At 42.3% G+C, this 12,372-nt stretch overlaps 1 protein-coding gene across 2 annotated transcripts in view; it reads right to left on the reverse strand.

The window, feature by feature from the left end:
• Positions 1-12,372, reverse strand: part of LOC118302466 (cell migration inducing hyaluronidase 1) — a 155,300-nt gene that overhangs the window by 124,722 nt on the left and 18,206 nt on the right. The window contains exon 2 of one of the 2 annotated variants that reach the window (XM_035628615.2): positions 728-774. The exons of the other annotated variant lie outside the window; for it this stretch is intronic. The gene's annotated coding sequence lies outside the window, so the exon portion shown is untranslated. The remainder of the gene's footprint in view (positions 1-727; positions 775-12,372) is intronic. 2 annotated transcript variants of the gene reach the window in all.

The raw sequence follows: 12,372 nt of genomic DNA on the forward strand, positions 1-12,372 counted from the left end.
GTACCCACATGAGTTTCAACGTGATCATAATAATATTATTGAGAGTCTTCACAAGCCGGGGCATGCTGTAATATATACAGTATATAGTAAAAAGAGTTGCACAAACAGTACTTGGCCTGGGAATTATTGTGTCCGTGCGTGTTTGTGCCTCTCAAAGAGCCGTGTCAACACTAAATAATGGACTTGTAACACCCAGGTGCTGTATTTAGGTACAGTACAAAGAAAACAATAGGGTGTTAACTTTAACCATGACCTATACTGGTCTGAGAGACAACTCAAAAGTCTGTGTAGCAGCAAAACAACATTTTTTCTTTTCTTTTTCAGTGACGTAATGTTGTTACCACAGATAAGACCCACAGGTATGTCAGACAGAGAGGCGAAGGGGAACTTGAACTTTAAAAGACCAACAAGACGAGAGGAATAATACACTTCCTCCCCTAACCTTCAAATAACCAGCTCAAAATTAAATCAGCATCACATTGATAAATTGAACACCGCCCACCTCATGTACAATGATCTGCTGGACTAGATTAGGAGCAAATTTAATTGACTGCATTCATATCTCGATTTTCTGGTCTACACTTTTTACACTATGACCCTCATTCACATGCGTGACAGCACTTCTCTGTCACTCATACATAGCCTTCAGGGGCAATTTGGAAATCAGCATCTTGCCTAAAGACATTTTGACGAGTGCACTTGCAGAGACAGGGATTACTCTACTGACCTTCAAACAGTGGATGACCCGCTTTATCTCCCAAGCCACAGCTTCCCCTAAAAGAGAGGGAAAAATAAGGTGAGGTGATTTAGTGCTCCAAACTGTGTGGCAGCTTAAATGCTGTGTGTGACAGAGAGACTGCGCAGACCTCTCCTCCTACATTAGCTCCATCTATCCTCATCTTTTCCCAGCTAAGTCCCCTTCTGACAGTGACTTCTAATATTGACTCATTGCAAAAGTCATTCTGCTTATTAGACTTTCATGAAGATCGATCAGGCCGAGTTTTCACTGATTTTCATTTTGCATGTTTACCCACCCTCCCTTCTTTGGGGTGTGTGTTTGGGGGGGGGGGGTTGCATAATTTACTGTTCCATTTTCTTTCTTCTTTACACTAATGTTAATCAATAGAAGAGAGAGATGATTCCCCTCACTGGCGTAGACAGAGAGCAGCAACGTGAGTCACAGAGATGATGATGCGTAGGCTGAAGTCGTTCTTTCCAGCAAGCATTAGAGCAAACATCTGTCACTAAAGGCCATTAGCTGAGTGGATCACACATTGGTGTGGGAAGACATGTGTAATGTGGTTCCTTCATGCTGCCTTGAAGGTGCATACTGCAAATCAATTTATTTTGTTTGAATACATAAATCAACGGTTTCAAAACAAATTTCACACATCTTCTTTGAACAAGATTGGAAGGTTGTTTCAGACAGCAAGTTGACATGACTTTGATTCAACTATCAGCCTGAGGTCTACACTGCAGGCAGCTACTACAGTATCCACCTATTAAATCTCATCACACAGCTAAACAGAGTAGGACATCAAATAGTTTGCAATATGAAAATTAATAATAAAAAAATCATAAATGTTGTTTATTGGCCCAAACTGGATAATTTATCTGAATTGCTTTCTGCTGGTGATGTAAAATCTAAGGAATAAATTATCTCCAGTGTCATGCCTCTCAATGTATTATTGGTAGTTGCCATGGATACATTGTCAGCCATGACAGGAAGTTGAAAACTTGTACCATTGACTGTGACAGCAGTGGCAAAATAGCAGTGTATGTCAACTGTAGAGACAGTCAGAAAGTAGCTGAAGAGTCTATGCAAATGACTCTGCTTCTGTACTGACATGTTTATAATGACACGTGTGAAGTGTGAGTAAACTTCAACCCCAATACTTAGTTTGGCACTCACAAGCCGACCTGTCTACCCTTTAGGTAACTACTGTCGCAATGAGCATCAACAAAATATTCCCTCTGCACCCTCCAACAGCTGGGAGTCTCAGACTCTGCACTCTTTCTGTTTGCATCCTACCTCAAAGACCGCACTTACAGGGTTACTTGGAGAGGATCTGTGTCTGAACCCTGCAACCTCACTACTAGGGTCCCGGCTCCGTCATTAAATCACATGGCTTTTCCTACCATAGCTACACAGATGACACCCAACTCATGTGGTACTTTCCACAATCTGAAACCCAGGTGGCAGCATGAATCTCTGTGTCTGGCTGACATTTCTCAGTGGATGTCGACACACGACCTGAAGCTCAATCTGGACAAGACCGAGATGCTTTTCCTCCCACCAACGACCTCCCCATCTCCATTGAGAACTCTGTGGTGACCCCTGCTCAAACTGGAAGGAACCTGGGTGTGACACTGGACGACCAGGTGTCCTGCTGCAGATTCATCCTCCACTATATCAGGAGGATACGTCTGTTCCTCACAGAGAAAGCGACGCAGGTATTGGTGCAGGCTCTTGTCATCTCACGCCTGGACTACTCCAACTCCCTAATAACTGTTCTGTTTGACATGTGCCATCCGACCTCTGCAGCTCATCCAGAATGCAGCGGCCCGGATGGTCTTCAACCTACCAAAATTCTACCACTCGCCCACCGTGCTCAAACCTTACACTCCAGCCCGTCCACTCTGTGCTGCAAGTTTCAGTTTTGTGTAATATCTTCATGGTTAAATGCAGTTATTGTAAGTCGCTTTGGACAAAATGCTACTAAATGAATGTAATGTAATGTAATGTTCATTCACTCGTGTGTGTGTGTGTGTGTGTGTGTGTGCCATTTTGATCACAGATTTGTCGTAGCGGAATACAGAATGATGTTGGGTTTGGGGCTGAGGTTGTTTAAATTATGGTGACATGGGTGCAAACACAATTGCTGTTGCTCTTTTGTGTGTGCATTTACCGTCTCTTAGTATTCCAGCCTGCAAATTTATGGCCGTACAAAAACCTATATATTGGAAATGGCTGTGCATCCTCCTCAAAGTTTCACAATCTACAATAACTGAACAACAGTTGTCGGCGATAGTAGTCAAGATGTTGACCTTCAGGAACATACTGATATATTTTGCTGTTTGAATAAAACATACCTCAAGTTTGCTTTGTGTGAAATTATGTGATGTAAACGTTTACAAATGATAGCTTGTTCCAGGTCTCATGCATAACGGAACACAAAGCAGAGCGCTAATAAGTCAACATCACTTAAGGACATAAAAATGCTGTAGTGGACCAGACAGCAATAATAATATAATATAATATAATATGAAAGAAACTTACAATAACTTCTCAGCGTGATGCAAGCGTTTGGCAGGGGAGATTTTCATTCACAGGGTTGGTTATACCATTCGTCAACAATCATTACCATAACTTCAAAAGACTCACCTGGAGCCCTACCATCATGTCAACTATAAGACATTGCTTTGCATGACATTTTAATTTTATTTTTTTCTGGCTCTGGGATGCCCCATATCTGTCTCGCATGGATGCATTACCAAAAAGTAATTGAGGTCTAAACCATATGGTGAATTAGTTTGATCTAACTTCCTTGCAGTGGGTCAGCTCAGTGCAAACAGGCTGTTGCCTGGGCAAATTTAGGCTGGACGTGTGCATATCCTTGTAAACAAACACACACAGTGATGGAAGACCAATTTCTCATCTTCTGTTTATCCTTCATCACGGAGCAGCGGACATTTCGAAGATTCACTGTTTTTAGCTGCCAGAAGCAAACAAGCTCAGCATGTCTTGGGACAAGGGTCCACACACTGATCACAGAGCACACACTGCCAACAGCAAGGAAAAGCAGGCTGTTCGTACTGTGGTACTGTGAATTGTAAAGTGCTTTGGATGTAGGTGCTCTGAATCCTGCCACTTTTTACAATTTAATATCAACAACACCTGACCTTCTCCTCTGACTTTTTTTTTTTTTTACAGCAAATCAGGTTTGTTAAGTCATCACAGGAAGCCACAGTGCTACCACTGTAGCCACAATTCAATTCTGTTCCAGTTCAATTGTATTTGTATAGAGCCAAATCACAATATACATTATCTCAAGGCTCTCATAACACAGTGAGGTCTGTGGTCATTCCCACAGAAGTCATTTGAACCAGGCTGTAGAGTCCAGAGTGTGGGATACCAAGTCTGGAGGTCTGGTCGAACCACGCTGCCAAGGAAGAACAACCATGGTGGGATTTCCAGCGTGAGCCGTGTTTTTCACCTCAGTGCCAGATTCATTAGGCTGACACTGAGTTATGGCACACAGCTACATTAACACACACACACACAATCAATAAATTGATAAATGAAAACAATCTGCTGCGGCAAATATGTCTAACGGTGTTGAAGGAAACGTGAATAAGAAATATGGTAGGGAACAGAAATAAAACAATGCTGTTAGCTCAAACAAAAGGTCAGTGATTGAATTGACTCCAGCACTGGGAACCTCTGGTGTCTCTCACATTCTCAAATCAAAAAAACTATGTTGTCAAATGTTCAGTCAGGAATGACAAATACGTTTTGGCAGAAATGTGTGCATGTTTCCATTCCCTTCTCCCATTTTGACCCGTGTGAGAGACCCATGAATTACATTGTAATAACCCCAAACATACAGTTTATAGCAATGCCACATGTTTGCCACTGAAATAATTTGAGCTTCAATTGTTTAATGTGCAAATAGTTACACATTTAATCAAAAACAAGAGTGGAACATTTGTGGAAATCTACATGTTAGAAAATCAATTCCTTTCTAATTTCTCAATGTGTTTACACAGAAATCCAAATCAGAAGAGAAAATTAGACTCAGTGGGTGGTGGCATACCCACCATCCACTGGGATATTTTGTAATATCAGCTAAATATTATTGTTCTATCAAGTCTAGAGGCCTACATCTCACCTAATCCAATGTCCTAAATTGGTGTGTAATTATTTTAGCACAAAGGTAGTGATGAAATGAATACAGGTTAGTACCTCTTATTCCACAACAATCCTTAAATAAAGTGCCTAAACTGAACTGAACTAAATAAGGCTAACATACGCCAACACACACAATTAATAAATTAATTCAAAATCATCTTAAAAGAATAGATATTTAATTTTACAAGTATCTGTAGCAGAAACAGCAAAGGTTTTGTGGTCCATCTCTGTGTGAACGTTAAGGACAGGCAGCATGTATGTGTCCTCCAGATAATATTTAAGAGTTAAGACCTGGTACCGTTTATGATTAGCTTTCAGTAAGGTTAGTCATGATGGGGTAAGGGTCGCAATAATGCAGCGTGTCGTTGAGTTTCCCACCTGCACATTAAGGGCTCTCAGTAGCTGAGCCAGGTTTAGGTCACTGTTGTTCTTCTTAGCCTTTGCCCTCTGCGTTGGCACCCCCTCTGGATCAACTCATTGAATTCAAATGAATGAGAGGGTAGCGTTTGCCCCACGCAGTGCCAAATTATAGCTGCCGCAATCTGCTGTACATTGCCAGCCTTTTTTTAATAAGCACTAAATTGAAAATATGCAGCCATGCAACATTTTGAAACAGTTATATTACTATGCTAAGTAAATCACCATGAAGGCAAATCCTGGACGGAGCAGTTTAATACTGGGGTGAAAGAAGAAAAATCGGAGACGTGTACTCCAGATGGGATTCAAATCAGCAAATCTCCCCCACTGAAATCATTTCTGTCTGAATGGAGCTTTGGGCTTAATAGATTATATTTATATAATAACCTTGCTGTAAATGTAGCCAAGGCAAGATTAGCACGTAGCTAATCTGGTTTCATTTAATTATCAATGTTCTGTGGTGGATGCAATTCATTTTCATGTTTCCAATTTCTGAAATCACATCAGGTTAACAAAGGAGCCACCACAAGGTAAAGATGAACGTAAATGAAGGGATGTCAAGTGAGAGACAGATGAAAGATAGGCCTATGGAAGCGTGGCAGAGAGGAGGGGAGAGGCGGGAAGAAGACGACAACATGGAGGGACAGCACAGCCAGTCGTCTAATCCCAGGCTGAAGGGGAACTGCCAGGATTTAAGACATTCATTTTCAATCACAGCCATAAAGGCGGTGAGAAGGCAACTCCCCGGAGCGGCCCTGAGATCCCACGCCGAATCCATCAGGTCTGACTGAGAGAGCACAGGACGGATCTGTCATTGTAAGACAATCTTGTGCTTTGCAAAAAAAAAGAGAAGAGTGGATTTTTGAGTGTAACAGACACCTCGGTGATGGCTGACAATGCTGTTTAATTTCCGCTTAAAGATGCAGTCGAGCTGAGTGGGATTAAACAAACTGTTCTCACCAATAAAGATCCTTCCTTTATGTTCCTCTGTACAAAGACAAAAACAAGTACAAATTGAGGAAAAGAACAAATTAGATTATTTTTTTGTGCGTGTGCTTTTGAGATTTGCCTTCTAAGGGCCATTCATATTTATTTGAGTGTGAAGTAGATGAAGAAAATGGACGTAAACACTCGTTTGAGTGACAGACAGCTTCAGTCGGTCCAAGTTGTGGGGCTAAATGTCTGACGCAGCCATGTGAGCTGAATGTAATGACCCGTAGAGTTCAATACCAGAGGTGGATTTTGAGATACTTACTTTCATTATGCCACCACTTCCCTTTATCTGACAATTTATCTGACAATTATAAATTCAAATACCGTATGAAAAAGTAAATGTAACTTCCCAGAAGTAAAGGCTATAGGTACAAGATCTCAATCATCTCAAGTCTCAAATTTGACACGCAGGCACTGGTCTCTGTACTTTTTATCTCAATAAAGGATATGAATCATTCTTTTACTGCAGTAATCCAGGCCGAACGCACGAGTGGGTTCGCGACCTTTGACCCCTCACTGGCGTCTGATCCCACTGGGATCAGACGCCAGAGCCAGTTCCTTTTTTTAATTTGGAAACGACAGAGTTTAACCGCACTGACCCGAAACACACTCTGCGAGGAGATGCTCGCTCCAACATTCCTGAAGAAATCGTCTCAAATATTTCCTGGCCGGGACGGCAGACTGAGATCTGTTGGAGTGGGGTCATCTGTGAGTGTATGATGTGTTTCAAATGTTCACGTTGAGACATCATGAGGAGATAAAAATTAAGCAAGAGGAGATGGAGGAGGCGAATGGGAAAATGCATCGGCTTCTTTAGGCCATTTTACACACTTCTACATCCAGAGTAAAGTTTCAAAGTTTCAGAAGGAAATTAAAACATAATTTTGTCAAATATTCTCCTCAGGCAGGGAGATCCTCACAACCTTTATTTCTTCTTTTTTTTAACATTCTTTTTCATTTCTTTTTCACTCACTCCATTGATTGCCTTTTTCACATTTCTCTCCACACATATGAACTCAGCCACACACACTCACAGCAGCCCTGATGGATATGCAGCCATTCCTCCCATCCGTCCATCCCATCGGAATTACAGGGACATTGAGGAGTGGTGCATTGGCCCGTGGTCCACTTAGAAGGCTTCCTAAAAAGCAGTGAACTGCACACTTCCGAGCGGCGCTGTAATAAAGCACTTTCACTCCTCATGCCGGTTTCGCCTCTCTCCTCCGCAGGAGCCGAAAACTCCAGCCACCATTTCCCAGCATTTCGTCCGCCAGTTCCCTTTCGAACAGAAATGCCTTCTGATAGGAAAATTGGAAGTGAATAAAATTTTCACGGCCTTTACAGCCCTCAGGGTGGATCAAAAATGTACTCAAGCTGTCTTTAGGTGCTACAATTAGACGTAATTGCAATCGGTGCGATAATGAAGCGATGTTCTCAGAAGCAGAATTCATAAACACATGATGGATATTGATGGGATTTTCTAACACGGTACATTTTGAATGTACAGCAACACAATTATGTTTCACAGTCTATAGTGTATTTCCCATCACACTTTGAATAAGCGTGATGTTTAATTGCAGCACTGGGTTCTGGCTTAATAATTATTAATTGCCCGGAGTTAAGGTTATTATCAATTGACTATTAATATACTTAGCAGATGCTGTGGAAGAGAAGAGCTTATCACTTTGCAGAGCCTGACAGAGGGGAGTGCACAACATTTGTTCCACTTTCCTCCTGCAGCCACAGCTGCAGCACCACCGAGTGAGCCCAGCGCCGCCCCAGGGCCCAGTCTTTGTGGTCCGGATGGGACCAGGTCTTCAAACATAAACACAGTGGATGGCGTGTGTTATGACTTCTCGTATCACAGAGACAGCAACTAGTCCCTGACTTTTTCCTGTGCACACCGGCGCCTTTTCAATCGCACAAGGCATTAATAATGCTGTGAATGGCTTATTGCTTTCAGGATATTATTGATTCATAATTAATTAGTCACATTCGACTGCAAAATCCCCAAAGCTGTCACACCACAGCCCAGGGCTCACATCCTCAGTCCTGCCTGGGGTTCCGTTCACAGCTCTTTGGTTGAGTTCAGGGGAACGATGGTGGTTCTGCTTCACTGTTAATACACTCGTAACATCTGAATTGTTGACTGAATAAAATCCTGATCAAATGCTGGGAGATATTTCACCGACATAATCTGTATCAATCAGATTTGCGATCTGCCATACACTTAAATTAACATTACATTCCCTACAAAACCTATTTGCTATTGCAAATTTTGCGATCCCTAAAAAAATAAAAAATGCCCAGTCCTTATGTTAATAAATATTATAGTCACCCTGTGGTAAAAGATAATTCAACAGAAACAGTCAATCAAATTCTTTTTTTTTTTCACTGCATCAATGTTCGTATCACTGCTGCCAACAGCGCCCTGGATGCATGCGCGACGACAAACCACAAATTCATTTGAATGGACAATGTTTCAGTTCCAGTTGGATCCTCGCCAGGCAACAATGTTTGAAAAACGAATGCTCCGTGACGACAGGGTGCGGTGAGCCACGCCACCATCCAACAGTGATAAACGTCTGTTTTGACTCCCGAATTAGTAGCTGAAATGAAGAGGTGGGTTTAGAATAGCTTTGATTCGCATTTGTTTTGTGACTTTGTCTCGTGGTTAGCTTTATTCCCATGAAGAAACACATCTGAAAAACACTAACTGTCAGCGTTGACCACTTTTGGTATGTTTCTCGTTTTACACCCGCCTACCTATTGTACTAATTAAAACTGCACTATGTGTCTGTGCCTAATACATAGTGAATCCTTCAACCTGAGCACATTCAAAAGGTTCCCACCAGATAAAAGCCTCCCCCACACCCCCCGTCTTTACACGTCAAGCACAAAGTTGTCACAGACAACAAGAGCTCAAAGAGCCTCACATCACTTTTCATGCCGTGTAACGCATAAGCTTGCGAGCCATCTAATTGGTACTAACAGAGCGAAACCAAGGGTAACAGGGATGGGCATTCTTGTGGTGCACCAGAACTCTGCTTGAGGAAGCAGTGCAGAGGAAAAGAATGAGGGGCTGATCCTCATCATAAATCTGGAAGAGGCTGCTCACTTCCCCCCCAGGTGCAGCCGTTTTATACTGTCTGACATCAGCACCATGGGCTGCACGGCTGAAGCTGAAGCACACTCAACACGCATGGCCCTGAGCAGAACACGCCGGGTCCTCTGCATAGCTCCGAGGAGCCGTGTACGTCTCCTTTGGCAGACCATCACAACTATGAAGAAGGTGTGAACCACCCTACCTCCAAGCCATCGCGGAGCTGAGAGCTGGTTTGTAACAACGAACGACACCTGCTGACAGCTGCCAAAAGAGAGGAAAACACAGCTTAATTTATGGTTCATTTACCGTTTTGTTCTCTACAGAGCGTTCAGTCTCTAGACGCCACACTAAACCCTTGGAAATATTTTTGTTCAGCTCTCCGAACCGCCCTCAAAAATGCCATCAAATGTGTTGCCAACGCACAAGACATGGAGGTAAAGAAGAACATGTATATGCTCGAGGCTGCACGTTTCAAGGATAACATAAAAATAATGGAGACATTATAAAAGCAGATGTGCACCATTTCCTCCTCTTTGAGTACAAAGTTGTTATTGGAAGATATGGGAAAATAAATTTGTATCAGCTCAACCTGACTTGAAGACTCAGTGGCTGAAGTCTGCTTAGTTATCTTCCTTTCACACCAGCTCTTTCTGCTGTCGCTGCTGGAAACAGTGTTTAGCGAGGAGCGCCGAGACTGAACCAGCACAGTGATGTGGTGAAAGACACTCAGAAGCTGCGCAGCGCTGCGAGGAACTGCAGAGTTGGTGATAATTCTCTGTGGGTTCACCAACATTAAACTTTTGGGAATGGCTGCATAATCGAGGTTTAATATGCAGTGTAATATTATGGCATGCTGCGGCCTAGCAGTGCAACATCAACACACTGCATCGAAAATGAAATTGGCATTCATAAAGAGGTGTCCAAAAAAGTTCTTCAATGGAAGAAAATGTATTAAAACAAGAAAATAGAGAAATGCAATTTATGATAGGGGCGGGCGATCTGACGATCTTATATATCGGAAACGATCTTAATTTGGCATTACGTCCTGATTTTCAGAGGAATCGATCAGATCTGCAACGCTATGGAGAACCCGGATACCGTAATGACTCTAATACAAGACAGTCTCGTTACAGAAAACTGCGCATGTGCTCATTACAACCAACAGATATGTTATTTGAGAGATCAAATGTGCTGTGTCGGAGCATGCCGGTGAAGGGGGCGGGGCCTACAGAGAAGCTAACACCAGCGCCGGTTAATGAGAGTCGGGACATCGGTCTCGTGACTCATGTAGACTTCAGATAGTTCCCAGAATTTCTTGGTGCGCAATTGGAATCCATTATCCAGAGTGACAGAAACGCGAATTTTGGTAATAGTGTAAATCATTAAATGTATTGATTTACAATAAAGCAGCCCGACAGACCTATGTAGGGACTCTATGTAGTTAGTCAATACGTTTTTTTTAAATCATAAATAAATAATAAATAACCATGAATCATAATCCACTAACATTCTTTAATGCGCATTTAGATTTGATTCAGATGTGCTGATAATATACAATCTGATTATTGAAACGTCTTACCCTTCATAAGTGAAACACAGACTGCATTCTGCTGCTTCTCTAATGCGCTGCTGCTCACTTCCGGGAACTATTGAGAGGCTCAATGATCCGCCATTGCTGGAAAAAGAAAAGGTCCATCGGAGCGAACGGAGATGTCGCTGCTCTCTCTCAAGGGCTCTGGCTAAGACCAGCTCCGATGGTGCAGAGAGTGAACCAGTCGAAAGTCTGGTTGTACTTCACCAAAATCAATGGAGACAACGCTCATTGCCACAAGTGTAACAAATGTTTTTCAAGTGAAGGCGGTAACATGAGCGATCTGCGGAAACATTTAATGAAAGTGAAAGTGAAATACTCTCCTTCTGCTGGCCCGAGTCAAAGACCGGGTCTGTTATTTTTTTTCTTAAATACATTTTATTTTTTGTAGCTCAATTGTTGTTGTTGTTTTTTTGGAGCCTAGATGGTGAGAAAAATTGTGATAAAGATCGTGGATCATGATTCTATCCCAAAAGATCGTCATATGATCCTTTGGCCAGTTATTATAACATATTCTTTTTATTATTTCATATCATAATTGTTTTATGGGAAATAAATGTACGCTGTGTTTTATTATGGTTGCATTATTTGAATACTGTTACATATCCATAATGTGCATCAGATGTTTCTATATGCGGGCTTAAGACAGTAAAGTAACCAATAATCATAGTTGTCAGATAAATGGAGTGGAGAATAAAGTACAATAGTATAAAGGGAAAAAGTATAAGCAGCATATAATGACAAAAAAATGTACTCATATATCTGTACTCCTTGACATTCCACCAACTTAACTGGTATTTAACTGGGCCCACCTGATCCCAAAAGGTCTTAAACCAACAATATGGCCCCCAGGCACCTGCAGTATAAGGAGCCCCTGACAGACAGCTCTGTGCAAACCATTGGACGTCTATCTGATGTCTGTGTATGAGCAGATATGAATCACAGTCAAGCCCTCCCATTATTCATTTTAACTAGCTACACTTGACCATCTACACTAGGACAATCAAACAAGTCTTCGCTTGTCAGGTAAAAGATTACAGTCAAAAGATCACCGGGAGCTTCTCTGTCTCAGCTTCACATCACCTCACCTCAGCCTCGCTGCCGATTGCTCATATTATCACGCGCTGGGGGTGTTTTACAGACGTACACACACACAACACAAAACACGGCGCAAAGCAGGGCTGCTACCGCACACCGTCTTATCTGCAAGAGGCTTCTCTGCCTCCGACTGAGAAGAAGAGGGAATGGAGGCCACCACAAAGCGGGGAGAGCAACATGCGCTGTGCCGCAGCTGGAAGCACACGCAGCTCCGAGAGGGTTACATGAGCAGCTCACAGCCATTTTTAAAGAACA

Source organism: Scophthalmus maximus, chromosome 4 (genome assembly GCF_022379125.1).
Source record: "Scophthalmus maximus strain ysfricsl-2021 chromosome 4, ASM2237912v1, whole genome shotgun sequence".
Taxonomy (NCBI): Eukaryota; Metazoa; Chordata; class Actinopteri; order Pleuronectiformes; family Scophthalmidae; genus Scophthalmus; species Scophthalmus maximus.